Source organism: Myotis davidii, unplaced genomic scaffold (assembly GCF_000327345.1).
Source record: "Myotis davidii unplaced genomic scaffold, ASM32734v1 scaffold309, whole genome shotgun sequence".
Taxonomy (NCBI): Eukaryota; Metazoa; Chordata; class Mammalia; order Chiroptera; family Vespertilionidae; genus Myotis; species Myotis davidii.
Window position 1 is genome coordinate 1610335 of NW_006383013.1, and position 15255 is coordinate 1625589.

The window sequence follows — 15255 nt, forward strand, 5'->3', positions numbered from 1 at the left end:
CCTGATTTCCCAGGGGCCCTAAGGCTGATCATTTCCAGCAGCTACTTTGGGAGGGCAATTATCTTCAGAGTATCTTCACCCCCAGCCCTCCTCACAAATACAGACTCATAAGGCTTCCAGGAGCCCTGAGCTTGCGGTGCTGAGTGCAGAGGCGGAGCGGCAGGGCCACATGCTTTCTCTTAATCACTGGACAAAACTTCTGAGGCTTAGAGAGCCTGGTCCTTCCAAGGCAGGTCTGACCATGTGGTGTGTGCTCATGTAGGGTGGGGGTGGGCGGGGTGTCATGGTCACCTCTCCTTGAGCCAATCTCATGGTGATCTGGGTGTTTCTGAAGGCAGGCTGATAACTTCCTGGCCGACAGCCTCCATTTAAGCTGAGCTGTGAGCCCCTCTAGAATAGGGACCGTTGCATTTCTGGCTTGACACCTTAGGCTTCCTGCACTCAACCTCAAGAATCAATATTTTTATTTCTGTCTCCGGGCGGAAGTCTCTTTGCTGACCTGCAGGAATGAAACGGCCCTTTGACATTCTGAGTCGGGGCCTGAAGGCAGGTGACAAATGTCCCCTGAATATAGAAGGAATATTCCATGGACTGCCCTTCCCCCCACTTTGGTACTGGATCTGCATCGACTGCTCTCATTCCTGAATATTTCCCAGGACATGGGATGCAGGTTTCCGAACAGGGACTAAGGAGTAGGTCATCAGCACGCCAGGCATTGTGATCAGCATGTTCCACGCCTCATTTACCCTCAGTGCAGCCACATCAGGCACAGAGGGGGGCTCATTTTACACGTGAGGGCACTGATTGCCCGGGTGGGTCAGTGGCTGGCCCAGGGTCACAGAGCCAGCTGTGGCGGAACTGGATTGGAGCCCAGTTGTCTGAGTGTGGAGCTGGAACCGCTAGCACATGGCCTCTCCGTCTGGGTCCTGTGAGCAGACCGCGGGGAAGCAGGGTACAGGGTGAGATGTAGAAATGTAGCCAGAGGACACACAAATGCAGCCAGGAGAGAGGGTTCCGCCCCACCCTGCCATTCTGAGTGGCATGCCCTGAGCAAGAGGCACCCTTGTCAGGATTAAATTATCTGGAATAAATACCAGCCTCCCCCTTTTTAAAGTTCAGATTTGGTTCAGAATAGCAACACAGTGATTTCCAGCCTTTTTGGGTTTGCAATTCTCTGTTGTTTTGTGGTGGCTGTTTCTTTTGTTTTTGTAAAAATCCCTTTTGTAAAAGGATATGTATCCGTGATATGAAATTCAATTAAAACATGTTTGCTTTGAAGTCTTCTTTGAGACCCCTTAAGGTAACCAGAGATGTCTAAAGATATTACCTGAAATTAGTGGAGTAGGTTACTAGATGTATCTACTTTGTGAATACACGTCCAGCTGAACACTTAAGATGTGTGCACTTTTTGTTTGCATGTCACTGTTCAATGAAAAATTCACTGAAGTATGAGAAAAGTAAAGGAGTGAGAGCTGTCTGAGCAGTGTGCCTATGAGAACGGAGGGTCAGGGGTCACCACGTCTGTTTTTGGTGGAGCTGAAGGGCTCTAATTTGAGACCTCACAGCTAGCTCTCATACCCCTGTGAGCAGCTTCTCGTGGCAGCCCCTGGGGTCTTGTGTATGTGCCTTTTAGCTTTCAGAGGCTCACAATGTAGGGTTCGCACAAGGTGGCGTGTGAAGACCTCAGTGCCTGTGTGCACGCTCACGTGTGAGGGACAGAGGCTGGCCGACAATTCTGGCTTGTTTTTATTTGCACGCAGCTCCAACACGTGCTAGCTGTGTGACCCTGGGTGAGTCCCTTAGTCCTTCGGATCCACAGTTTCCTCATTCACAGGGTGAGAAAGCTAATACGGTCCACATCATGGAACTGCATAAGGAAGGATTACATCGGATAACGTGTGTGAAGGGCTTCTCCCACACAGCACACAGTAAACACAAAAGCAACGTATGGAATCAGAATGCCTGGGGCTTAGGCATCCCTTTTAAAAAATATATATATATATATGATTTCAGATAGATAGGAAGAGGGAGAGAGAGAGAGAAACATGATGAGAGAGAATCATCGATTGGCTGCCTCCCACAAGTCCCTAACTGGGGATTGAGTGCCCATAACCCCAGCATGTGCCCTTGACCGGAATGGAATCTGGGACCTTTCAGTTCGCAGGCCAATGCTCTATCCACTGAGCCAAACTGGCAAGGGCTAGGCATAAATTTTTAACAAGCTCCATAGGGGATGCTGGCACACAGCCAAGGTTAAGAATTACACTCTGACCTGGCCTCTGCCACCGCTGTTGCACCATAGAATATCTAGAACGTTCATTCTCTTCTCTCCCTCCTTCCCTCACAGATGAGAGAAGTCAGAGGAGCCTCCCTTTGGAAAGGGTGCCTGGAGGCCAGAGGACAGTCATTCCTTCCTCCCTCCCACACACATTTGCTAACTGTGTGTCAGGATGGTGTGGGGGAGGGACAGACAGGTGGCCAGGTGTGACTCCTGGCTCTGGGGAGTTAACTGCTCTCAAAGAAAATTGCCCGACGGCATGCACTCGACAAAGGAGCACTGAACTCTTGGGATCCGGTTCCAGCTTGGCCCAGCTTGGCCCCATCGGAGTTTCTCTGGGCCTGATTTTTCTAAAATAAGGGGGGTCAACTGCATGGTTTCTGAGGTGCTCCCATCCCTGACATTCTATGAATCCATAAGGGCACCCTTAAAAACAGTGTATTGTAAAACTCAACAATAAGAAAAGGAACAACCCTATTTAAAAAGGGGCAAAAGACCTGGACAGACACCTCACCAAAGAAGATACGCAGATGACAAATAAGCATAGGAAACGATGCTCCACATCCTGTGTCATTAGGGAATTGCCAATTAAAGCCACAATGAGATACCACCACACACCTATTAGAGGGGCCGGAATCCAGAACACGGGTGACACCGAATGCTGGCGAGGATACGGAGGAACAGGAACTCACCCACTGCTGGTGGGAATGCAAGCACTACCGTTGACCTTGGCCAAGAAAGGGTCGCTGAGCCACTTTGGAAGACCGTGGGCTGGTTTCCTACAAGGTAAACACAGTCTTACCAAACGACACAGCAATAGTGCTCCCTGGCATTTACCCAAATGAGCTGAAAACTTATGTCCTCGCAAAAGCCTTGTAGCAGCTTTATTCCAAAACTTGGAAGTAACCAAGATGTCCTTCAGTAGGTGAATGGGTAAATAAGCTGTGGTACATGCAGACAACGGACTATTATCCAATGTTACGTACTGTATGATTTCAACTCGATGATATCCTTGAAAAGGCAAAATTATGGAGGCAGTCACAAGAGCAGTGGTTTCCAGGGGCAAGGAGGGAGGGAAGAACCCGTGGAGCACAGAGAAGTCTTGGGGCAGTGAAACTATTCTGTGTGGTACTACAATGGGGATGCCTGCTGTTTTACACTTGTCCAAACCCATAGAATGCACAGCACGAAAAGTAAGCTTTAAGAAAGCTGGACTTCGCATGATAATGATGTGTCAATGTAGATTCATCAACTGTAACAAATGTTCACCTTGGAGGGGATGTTGATAGTAGAGAAAGCTGTGTGGGGGTGGGAGAGTGGGTGGGGGAGGGGCAAGGATCTATAGGAAACCTTTGTATTTTCTCCTCAATTTTGCCGTGAATCTAAAACTGTTCTTAAAAAAAAACAACTAAGACTATTAAAAAAAGAAAATAAAAACAAATAAATTGCCTCAGTTTCCTCCTCTGTAAAATGGGGATAACAATAATGCCTGCTTCAAGGGGTTTTGTGAGGATTGAGTAAGTTAATAAATACACAGCATTTAGCACAGTGCTTGGCATATAGTAAGTACTCAATCAATATTAGCTATTCATGGTGTGAACCTTTTAGAGAGCTGATTCCAATCGATTGGCTGTCACTACCCTTTGGCCACAGCAATCCCTTGCACTCGGATAGACAATCAGATGCCTGATAGGATGACTTCCTTTCGCTCTGCGTTGGGGTAGATCTTTGCAGAGCCAGAGCTTTCAAGCCCACACATGTTCCAAGGCCTAGAGGAAGTGCCTCTTAATGGACCATGCCAGTGGATCAGGCAGGGAAAACAGTGCTCTCTCCATGTCTCATTTTCCTGAGCGACTTGGCAGATCCTCCAGGCCCCATTCTTTCCTTCGCCGGCATTGTTCGTTTCTGATGTCACTCTGGGAAAGAAAGCTCTGTGCCGGATTAAACGGAGATTGGTGTTCAAGGTTAAGGTGATCTTAACATCTTTTGATCCTAGCAACCAGCCTTGAGCATCATGGCCTCTGAGAGATTAGTTGAGAACCACTGATGAACTTCGACAATTTTTTTGTACTTAAATGCGTTTAATATTTATTGGAATTCTTCCAAACAGCTCTAATGGCATAATTGTGTTTGGAATTTATACATATACATATTAATACAAGTAGTTTACATTGCAATTTAGGATTTTTAAAAAAGGACACATACTTTTTAGGTCTTAAGATTCTAATAAAAGACCCTTTTATTAGGATTTACTTTTGGTGCTGTACATTCTATGGTATATATTGCTTTCAGATAAAGAATTATTAACATGGCCCTAACTGGTTTGGCTCAGTGGATAGAGCATCGGCCTTTGGAATGAAGGGTCCCAGGTTCGATTCTGGTCAAGGGCATGTTCCTCGGTGCTGGCTCTATCCCCAGAAGGGGGTGTGCAGGAGGCAGCTGATTGATGTTTCTCTCTCATCAATGCTTCTAACTCTATCCCTCTCCCTTCTTCTCTGTGAAATCAATAAAAAATATATTTTAAAAAAAGAACTATTAGCATAAGTAAGAACAAGTACTACAGTTGATTGTGGCCAAAAAAGGGTCACTGAGCCACAGCCTGTAAAGACCAAGGAGTGAGTGCCCCCAATAGGCAATGACAAACACTTTCCCTTCCATAGAAGATCTATTTGTGTCACCCCACTTTCATTGCTAATGACGACTGTGAGATAGAGGACATCCTACAGTGTGGGAGGTTCAAGTCCGCCACAGGCTTGCATGGACATTAAATTACCTCATCTGACCTACTGCAGCCTTGTTAGATCAATCTGAGGCTCTCCGAGGCCAAAGTCCCACTCAAGGCTTTCCCGTTGGTAAGAGGCATAATTTGGACTCAGCTCCTTGGCTTCAAAGCCATAGTCAATCCTTTACATTTTAACACTTTCTCCTGTGGCTGTGACCTGGTCGCTGGAGTAGGTTATCACTGCTTGTGCCTCTCACAGCCCACCTCCCCCTTTCCTGCAGACAGGGCCTCAATGCATTTAGTTCAGGTACCTATGTGGACTCTAAGTGACTAATCCAATCACAATGGTATCTCAGCACCCTGGCCAGGGATTGGCTTGGAGATGGACATGTGACTGAGTCTGGCCAATGATTATGGAAGAAACTGTCTTCTTCCACTGATGGGCAGAGCTCAGGTCCTGGAATAACTTTTCATTCGACATCATTTTACCATATTGTTGATGAGATGCCATAGGAACTTACCTCTTGTTTATATTGATGAGCCTACGGTAAAATTGGTTTTGTTAGTCATCATTTCGCTCCAAGTTGCAGAACCTACCCATGTTAAGTGAGGACTTTGTATTTCTATCCGACTCATTTTATTTTGATTCTTACTTTACTGCTCCTGGTCCTGTTTTAAAGAGCACCTGGCTAACGGCCTTTGACTCTGGGCCTGTGAGCTTTGGCTCATCTCTGATGGCACCGAGGCTGGATCTGCAGTTTGATGGCACTTGGCTGCCCTTCCACACAGCAGGGAGCTCTGCTCATGGAGCGGGAGCAGCTGTCCCAGTTGGTTGTGCCCGAGTGGCTGGCCCAATGGTAACATTTGTGGACTCAGGCCCCCCAGTTGCTCTCGGAGAAGGACGAAAGCCAAGCCCCACACCTCATGCTACATTAATAGCAGTGAGCTTTCTTCATGAGACCATGGTTACTAAGCACTCAGGCGGGGAAAAGGTGTTTCTTCTTTGAGAGGCCCAATCCCTAATGAGAAACCTCCAAGAACCAGAAAGTAAGTTTCACACATGGACATTAACCCCTAAGTTCTTGGTACCCTGGCCAGCTCCCCAGATGGGTTCAGTAAATCTTAATGGGAAGGGTAACGATTACATAACATTTCTATTTTTCAGAGTGAATCTTCTATTGCTTTGCTTTACTCTTTTGTCAACCTAGTGAAGAAGGTTAGAAAGGGATGTGACACTGGAAAATGCCCTAATACCTACTCAACCCTACCCAGACCCTGGGTGAGGTGCATCATATGTGGTCTCATTTAGTCCTCATCATGACCTATGCTGTAGGAATTCCTATCTTCACTTAAAAAAAAATTTTTTTTTTATTGATTTCAGAGAGGAAAGGAGAGAGAGAGAGATAGAAACATCAATGATGAGAGAGAATCATTGATCAGATACCTCTTGCATGCCCCACACTGGGGATTGATCCCTCAATCCAGGCAAGTGCCCTGATTGGGAATCGAACTATGCCCTCCAAACCATGATGTCCTGGTTCATAGGTCAATGTTCAACCCCTGAGCCACACCAGCCGGGCCCTATCTTCACTTTTCTAAGAGTGTAATGAACCTCAGAGAAGAGACTAAGTTGTGGGGCTGGGATTGGAATCTAGCCCCTGTGCCCATGTCACATGATATTTCTGGGTCTCAATTTCCTTAGATGGAAAATAAGAGGGTTGCAAGATGGACTCCCTAAGGTCAATTCTAGTTCAAACTCTATGACTCTGTGAATATTATCCTCTGCCATTAAAAGATGGGATTGAAGCACGGAAATGATCATTGTCTGGGGCCTCATAAGAGACTAGAGGTAGGTGAGCCCTGCTCAAAGCCAGGCCTCTGGGCTCCCTTCTCATTGCCCGAGCAATGGACAATTGGAACGGCTCCCGGCATTAGGGAATTGAGGATCAACATGTACACAGCCAGTTGGCTTCAGTGCCCTTGTCTACTTAGCTTCGGGCAGTCTTCAGTGCTGCCAGCACCTTGTCTCTTTTTAAAAGTTCCAGCCTCTCCTCCCAGGCAAGCAGCAGCCTGAGACTCTGACCCAGGCTGGGTTCCAGGAGCCAAAGCTGGGCACCTTGTCGGGGGAAATCCAAACTATAATATCCAATAGCTCCCTCCCCGAGCCCTTACTCGTGCTGAGCAGGGTTCTAAGTGCTTTCCAGGCAGTAACTGTTTGTATATCTACATATTTAAATGGTTAGAATATCCCTATGGGTTGGGCATTATCACATACACTCCATTTTAATGATGATGAACTTGAGCATGGAGAGGTTAAGTCACTTGCCCAAGGGCACACAGCTAGCATGCATCAGAAACAGGATGTAAACAGGGAACATCTGGTTCCAGAGTCCACACTCTTTATTGCTATGCTCGATTGCCCGGCTTGAGGTGTTAACCTTAAAAGAGCAGGTAACTAGGTGGAAGCTGTGTATATGATGATGGATGACCACCTGAGACCCCCAACATGGAGAACAGGTCTGGGAGAGTTAGGGCTGGACAGTGGGGTCTGAGGAGACCCCCTACCACACTGGAACTTCGCCTGATGGAAGGAGCATAAAGTCCCAGAAAGGAGGAAGGCTTTATGAAAGACACCTGCCCTGTTCCCCGGGAGTAGCTAAGGTCTTGGACACCAAGCTGACTTGAATATGGTTTCTGACAAGTAGACAAAGGTTGGTTCTGATGATTTCTCTCCCTGTCTCATAGCACCCTTTCATTCTCTTTGCACCCTTGTAATTGTTTAAAGGATTGTCGGCCCTGCACATACAGTTAAGCAAATATTTGTTGAGTGAACGTATGAGTGAAAGTCCGGCCCTGAGGTCTAAAGTATACTTTCCGCCAGAGCTCTTGGGGAGGGCTCTGGAAGGGGAGGGCACACAAATAACAAGTTGGCATTTGAGGAAGTATTTGAAAGGAAGGGCAAGCTTTAAAAAGGAGGAAGGAGAGGATTAGGGAGGTGTATTTAAGAGATAGAGAAACACTAGTGGGAGGCGAGGGGAGGGAAATGTGGGCATAAAACCTGAAAGGGAGCCTGTGAGCCTGGCCAGGCTACCAAAGAAGCCCTTGTCCGAGGCCTCGCTGGGCAGGGCACTGGCCTCCCTTAGATTTCCTGAGGCTCCCGAGATGCGTTCTAATTGTAAACATTTTATTCTCATTGCCCAAGGACAGCAGGTTCTGAGGGTAGGAAACTTTCCTGGCCCCTGGCATGAGTGTCTGTGAGCTGGGCCTGGGGCTCCCCTCCCTCACCCCCACCCCCTTTGTCCCAGGTACTGAGCTGGGACAGTGGGGCTGTCTGGAAGGCACTGAGGAGCCAACCTGTCAGAGTGCTTACAAAAGCAGGTGTCAAAACCTGGCCCAGATTGTCTGGGCCTGGAAGAGCTTCCCTAGAAGTGAACATTCCAGCCCTCCCCCATCCACCCAGGCCACACAACAGCCCAGTCATAGGGCCCCCTGGCTCCTTCCCACACCTCTCTCTACCACACCACCAAGATTGCTGAGTGTAAGAGGAAACGCCACCTCCCGCAGAAAACCTAAGGGACTTTTTTCCTCCCTTCAATAAACATTTGCTGAAATAACTTTTTATTGGTGGTTGTTTTAAAACACAGCATAAAAAGAGTCCCGAGAATTAATCCCATCATAACTTTTGTTCGGCTAGATCTGTGTCATCAGTGTGGACTTCAATTTCCTCACCTATAAAACACAGCCCCTTTCTAATGTTAGTATTCTGCCAGTGTGCGCTGCACAATGGGCGGCTGAGTATTGCCTTCTGCTCAGCATCTGTTCAACCAATATTCTTTCAGTTCCAAGAGCCCAGACTGCTTTTGACATTATTGGAGACAAAAAAAAAAAAAATAATCCTGGCCCCTGATCATCATTCATTTAAGTACCTATTGAGTGCCAACCATAAGCTCATGGTTAGGGCTCTAGGAATTTTAAAAATGTAAGACAGCCCTAACCGGTTTGGCTCAGTGGATAGAGTGTTGGCCTGCAGACTGAAGGGTCCCAGGTTTGATTCCGGTCAAGGGCATGTACCTTGGTTGCGGGCACATCCCCAGTAGGGAGTGTGTAGGAGGCAGCTGATCGATGTTTCTCTCTCATCAATGTTTCTAACTCTCTATCCCTCTCCCTTCCTCTCTGTAAAAAGTCAATAAAATATATTTTAAAAAATGTAAGGCATTGTCCCTAATCTCTCAGGTAACTTCAAGCACACCAGAATGACATATATGAATAAACAGAACAGTTTAAAATAGCATACAATTAATGTTAGGCAGGCAGGGAAGTGTGTAAGGTTAGAAGAGGGAGAAATCACCAAGGGTTTGACAGATCTAAGAAGGCCACGTAACAGTAGGGCTTGAGTTGGCTAAAATGTAATGTTGATGGTGATGATGAATACAGCCAAATTTATTGAACTCTTAGCATGTGGTAGGTATTCATATTGTGCTTTATAAGTATTACATTTATTTACTTATAATTTTTTATTTATTGTTTTGGGGAGAGAGAGAGAGAGAGAGAGAGAGAGAGAGAGAGAGAACATCAATTTGTTGCTCCAATTGTTTATGCATTCATTGGCTGATTCTTGTGTATGCCCTGACTAGTGATTGGACCCACTTCCTTGTTCAGGGCAAGGGGATTTGAAGAGCCTTGAGGTTCTCTGAGTCAATGTCTGTGCCTACCTTTCTTCTGTCTTCTGGGGCACCCTTTGTTTGCTATCTTCTTTGTCTTCTCTGATTTCTCCAGCTTATTCATTGTCAGCATCTCCTAAGACTGAGTCCTAGACCAGCTTTCGTTCACTCATTCATTAACTCAAAATGTATTTGTTAATTACCCATTATTTGAAATTTAATATATCTAAGAATCATCTTTGATCGGAAGGAGTTTGGTGCTTCTACCTGCCCTCCTGGTGTCAGCTTCAGGGAGCACCCACGTGTGGATGACTTACACAGTGATATCCCCAACACGGGTCTTTCATCTCCTCTCCAGGTGTTTTCAGGACTAATTTTGGGAGCATAATATTCTGGAAGCAGAATGCATTAGGTTTTCCCTAGATCACTCAAGTCCTCATTCCCCATTTTATGAATATCATCCATCTTCCTGGGCCTCTTGTCTGTCACCCTTTATGGGCAGGGATAATGACTTTTTTGCTTTGCCTTCTCCAATAGGGGGGCACCTGGTACATGGCTCATAGAAAACATTTAAACAAGGCTGTCTGGCTAAATTATTTAAATGACTAACTGAACCTTGTGCTTTGAGAAGGCAACTCAGTGCAGTTCTGTATTTAGTTTCAGATGGTTGAGTGGCATTTGATGGATGAGGCAAGAATAGCAAGCAGATAAAATTCCACGGTGCCAGTTCAGCAGCCCTGTACAAGATGGACTTCAGGCCATTTTACTCATGTGTTTTTCGGCCTTCTTTTGGTGGCAAGTGTCAGAAAATGTAACCCATCTTAGCAGAAAGAGAAAGGGGAAGTATTGACTCCATCACTGTGAAGTCCGAAGACCAATTCAACATGTATATTAGGTTCAGAGACTCAGATGATTGTCTCATGGCTGTTTCTCTCTTTACATGTCTTAGATCTCTATTCCTCTGTGTATTAGTTACATTCTCAGTCAGCCTCTGTCACATGGCAGGAAAAATGGCGGTGGACAGACACAAACTACATTCTTGCACAGGTGTTTTAAAGAAAGGTTGCTACCCAGTGGGTGTGGCTCAGTGTTTGAGCGTAGACCAGGAGGTCATGGTTCGATTCGGGGTCAGGGCACATGCCCGGGTTGCAGACTCGATCCCCAGTGTGGGGTGTGGAGGAAGCAGCCGATCAAAGATACTCTCTCATCATTGATGTTTGTATCTCTCTCTCTCCCTCTCTGAAATCAATTAAAAATATTTTTTTAAAGGAAGGTTGCTCCCCTCTTCCTTAATATTCACATATCATATCTTAAGGAAGACTGTGATTGGCCCTGTTTGGGTCATGAGCCAATCCCTGAACCAATCACTGTAGCTTTGGAAATGGACTAACTACTCTAATTGGCTAGCTTAGGCCATACACCCACACTTGGTTGGGGATGATAGGACACCAGGATTGGCACCTCTCCAGAGACACAGAGGGAGAGTAATGTTCTCCAAAGAAAGGAATGCTCAAAAACAAAAACAAAAATAAAAAACACCAAAAACAAATAAACAACAACAACAAACAAAAAAACCCAGAAAGAAATACTGAGGAGAACATACATCCACCACAGTCCTCCTCTCCCTAACCCCACCTGGCCAGCACTTTACCAGAGAATTTACTATCTCTTCACCTTCCAAAGAATTATTGTGTAAGGAGATTAAAGATACTGGGCTTTCCTCAGAAACGGCTGCATTTCTATGGGTGCTGATTTATTACTAAACCTTTAGACATGTTGACTGTTGTTTAATAAAATTCTCATTGGTGGTTATTGAAAGAGAAGTCATCTCATTCCCAACTTACGTATTTTCTTTTCAAATATTTCAAATATATTAAACTTTAAACTAGACGCTCCCCTCGCGCCCCCACGACACACCCCAAATCTCTACCATGCCACTTCTCCTCTCATGTTGCCCGACTTTGATTTTTTTTCAAGAGGCTCATTTATCTTGGTTTCTCCTGGTAGGTGTTTGATTGAGCAAGGGAAGAGCAGGAGGAAAAAACCATTGTAAACAGGTCTGTGCAATTTGCAGAAAATATAACAGCTAGTCTCAACTTTTTGTTGGATCTTATGATACCATCTGCCCTTCACCTATGAATTCTCTATAGTATTATTTTTAAATTAGCAAATCAAAGCAAATGTTTTAATGCCAGGGAACACCAGGGACACCTGAAAGACTGATAACGACCACATTGGGTTTATCTGTATCAGAAGCTGTAAAATCAAATGCCCCGAGGGGCTAGGCAGGCCATGGAAATGACCTGGTAGGCCGGGTAGAGATTGCCTCAAACTGTTTTCAAGAGAAATTAGAAATTCAGATTTTTGTGAGAAATCTTTGATATATATAAAAAAGAATTTAAGGTTGAACCAACAAAGCCAAATTCAGCCTGCCAACTACTAGTCTGCAGTTTTGTGTCTGCCCAGTTTGAGTAGAGAATGGATCAATTAATGAATTTTTCTATGTGCAGCAATCCTACCTAAACTCCTACAGTTTTTTTAAAAAATATATTTTATTGATTTTTTACAGAGAAGAAGGGAAAGGGATAGAGAGTTAGAAACATCGATGAGAGAGAAATATCGATCAGCTGCCTCCTGCACAGCCCCTACTGGGGATGTGCCCGCAACTGAGGTACATGCCCTTGACTGGAATCGAACCTGGGACCCTTCAGTCCGCAGGTCGACACTCTAGCCACTGAGCCAAACCAATGAGGGCAACTCCTACAGTTTTTATAGTCTATGTCACATACTAGTTCTTAGTTAATCCTTGTCTTGCTGTTCATTAGTGTTCAGGTCATTCTTTGTAAGTAGGTAGGAAGTGGGGACAGGTGAGGGATCATGTCTTAAACTTTATGCACCTTCCAGGCACATCATAGAGCTCCAAAAAATTAGCATAAAGACTGGTTGATTACTCAGAACTATCAGCTCCTCCTTTGATAATAGAGGAACACCTCTAGGGAATTAATTATTTTGTCTTGCCTGTGCATATTTTCCTGTTTGTAAAGAGCTTGGGATTCATCAATGTCTATTAAGCTTCAAAATGTAATTGTCACCGTAGCCGGTTTGGCCCAATAGGTAGAACATTGGCCTGTGGACTGAAGGGTCCTGGATTCGATTCTGGTCAAGGGCATGTACCTGGGTTGTAGGATTCTCAACCCTCTGGTTGGGGGCGTGCAGGAGGCAACCAATCAATGTATTTCTCTCACATCAATGTTTCTATCTTTCCCTCTCTCTTCCACTTTCTCTAAATATCAATGGAAAAATATCTTTGGGTGAGGGTTAAAAAAATAATAAAAAATAATAAAGTTTCAACTTAAAAAAATGTGATTGTCTAAATAAGCCAGAAATGCAAAAACCAATGTATTAACCGGGTCTTCTCTAGTTGCAAGTAATAGGAAACCTCAATTCAAACTGCCTTAGGTAAGATCTAATTTACTGATTCCTAGAACTAAAACCTCCAGAGGTGGGGAGAATGCCAGGCATGGCAGGTTCCGGAGCTCAGGCAATGCTATCCGAACTGCAGCTCTCGTTCTCTCCATTGCTTGGCTCTACTCTTCCTTGCATTAGCTTCAGCCTCAGTAGACTCCCTCTATGTGGTAGCTTCTGGCAATTTCAGGTCTAGTTTCTGGCTGCTTCTCTTCCTGGCAGATCCACAAAATTCCTAGTCTCACTGGACTAATTTGGGATACTTGGCAATCTCTGACCAGACCATTGGCCAGGGCTGGGTGTATTAATCAGGGTGTTTCTAGTTGCAAGTGATAGGAAACCTAAGTTCGAACAGCCTTAGGGGTCACTTGTCCACCCCTAAGAGCCAGTGGTAGAGGAGCTCCATCCAAGCAAAGCAGGGAGAAGCAGGCCAATGTCTACATAAAAGGGCCCATGTATGGCTTCACCCTCCAGCCACTTCCAGAGGCAATGACCATGTGGAGGGGCCGAGTGGGGGCAATTTGGTAGAAGGGAGGTTCTGAAGGGATATTCATATAGCATGCTATATAAAATAGAAAGCCATCCACATCAAATAATGGAGGAGACCTGATGGATAGAACAGGGAAATAGAGGGGGCTAGTGACCCCCAAGTCACCCCTTGGTGCCTTCCTTGTAGCATATTTAATTTGTGGGGGAAGCAAAGGCCTAGGACTACCAGTGGCCCAGCTACATGCAAAACAATCCCTGGAAAGGACTTGCTCTAACCACATATACTAATTATTAGCCCCCACACATAGATCAGGTTAGTTTTCTCAAAGTTCTAGACAAAGATGCATCAAGTAACACTGTCCCTATTCAGTGTTTTCTTCCATATAAATGTCCAGACTTCCGTCTCATGGGGGAAACATCATAAGGCAGTTTCATTGGACCCAGCTTTGATCTTTACGCTGCCGTAAAGGTGTAGTGGCCCCTCGGATGCCGAGAGCCATGTTCGTCCACAAGACTAGCAAATTACTACTCATCTTGCATTATAGGGCCTTTCAGGGCCTTACTTTCTTTTTACTTACTAACATCAATGCTTTGAGTGAGAGATCTGACCGCGAAGGTGAAAACGGCCAGGCAATGTCATCGGGGATGTGATCTGCCTTTCCAGGCCTCTTCCCGGGAGGGATTTCACTGCACGGGGGAGAGAAGGAAAAGAAAACCTCACTACACTTGCCTTGCAGAGACAAGCTCCCTTGGTTTTGCTTACTGCTCCCATCTGTCTCAAGTACTGTTGTTTCTTTCACTCTGAACATCTGCACTCCAAGGCATGAACTTTTTCTTTCACTTCCTTTCTTCTTTGGGTGATGACCTGACCTCACTCTTGAGAAGGAGGCCGACAGTCACTGAATATAAACAGTCACCCCTTTCTGGCTTCCAAAGAGAGGTAAGGGGTTGGCTGAGCCCCCAGGGTGCCTGGAGGTAGGAGATGCCAACCATGGTGCCAAGGTCTCAGGTGCCACACATGTGCTGGAGGTCTCCGGGCTTTATATACTTACTGGAGGGCACCATGGAACACACATGTCCTCTGGACTCTCCCTGAACCGTCTACCACTCTGGGAAGAGGAAAGGTGGGAGTCGAGCTGGCCATGGAAGTTGTAATGGGGAAGAAGGCCTTTCGCGGTGGGAGGAGGGCTGGGTGTGCTCTGGCCCTGAGAGGAAAGGAGAAGCTGATGGAGTAGGACAAAAAGCCCAGGTCAAACAGTGCTGGCCACCCAGAAAGAGAAAGCATGGAGGGCAGGCCTCCTGCAGCGCGGACTGCCCCAGGGCTTAAGGCACGTATGGTGGCCAGGTGGGCTAGTGGGTGGGGTAGAGGCACCCACATGCCTTCATCTTCTGCTCATCCTTCTCCGTGGGAAAATAGAGCCGGCTTGCGAGATCGCTTCCTCGCTGACTCAGTCGTGAAGTGTCCAAGGATGAAAATGTGCTGAAATGCTCTCTCTCCCGGTCTGGCAAAAAGCGCTGGGATCTAGGAAGATGGTTCAGCACAGACTGCGTAGGGCTTCAAGGGGCTTTCGGCTGGTCCTGCTGCCGCCTTCTCATTTCTGTCTTCTGTCTCGGGTGGCCGCTGTGCGCGGGGTGGGTGG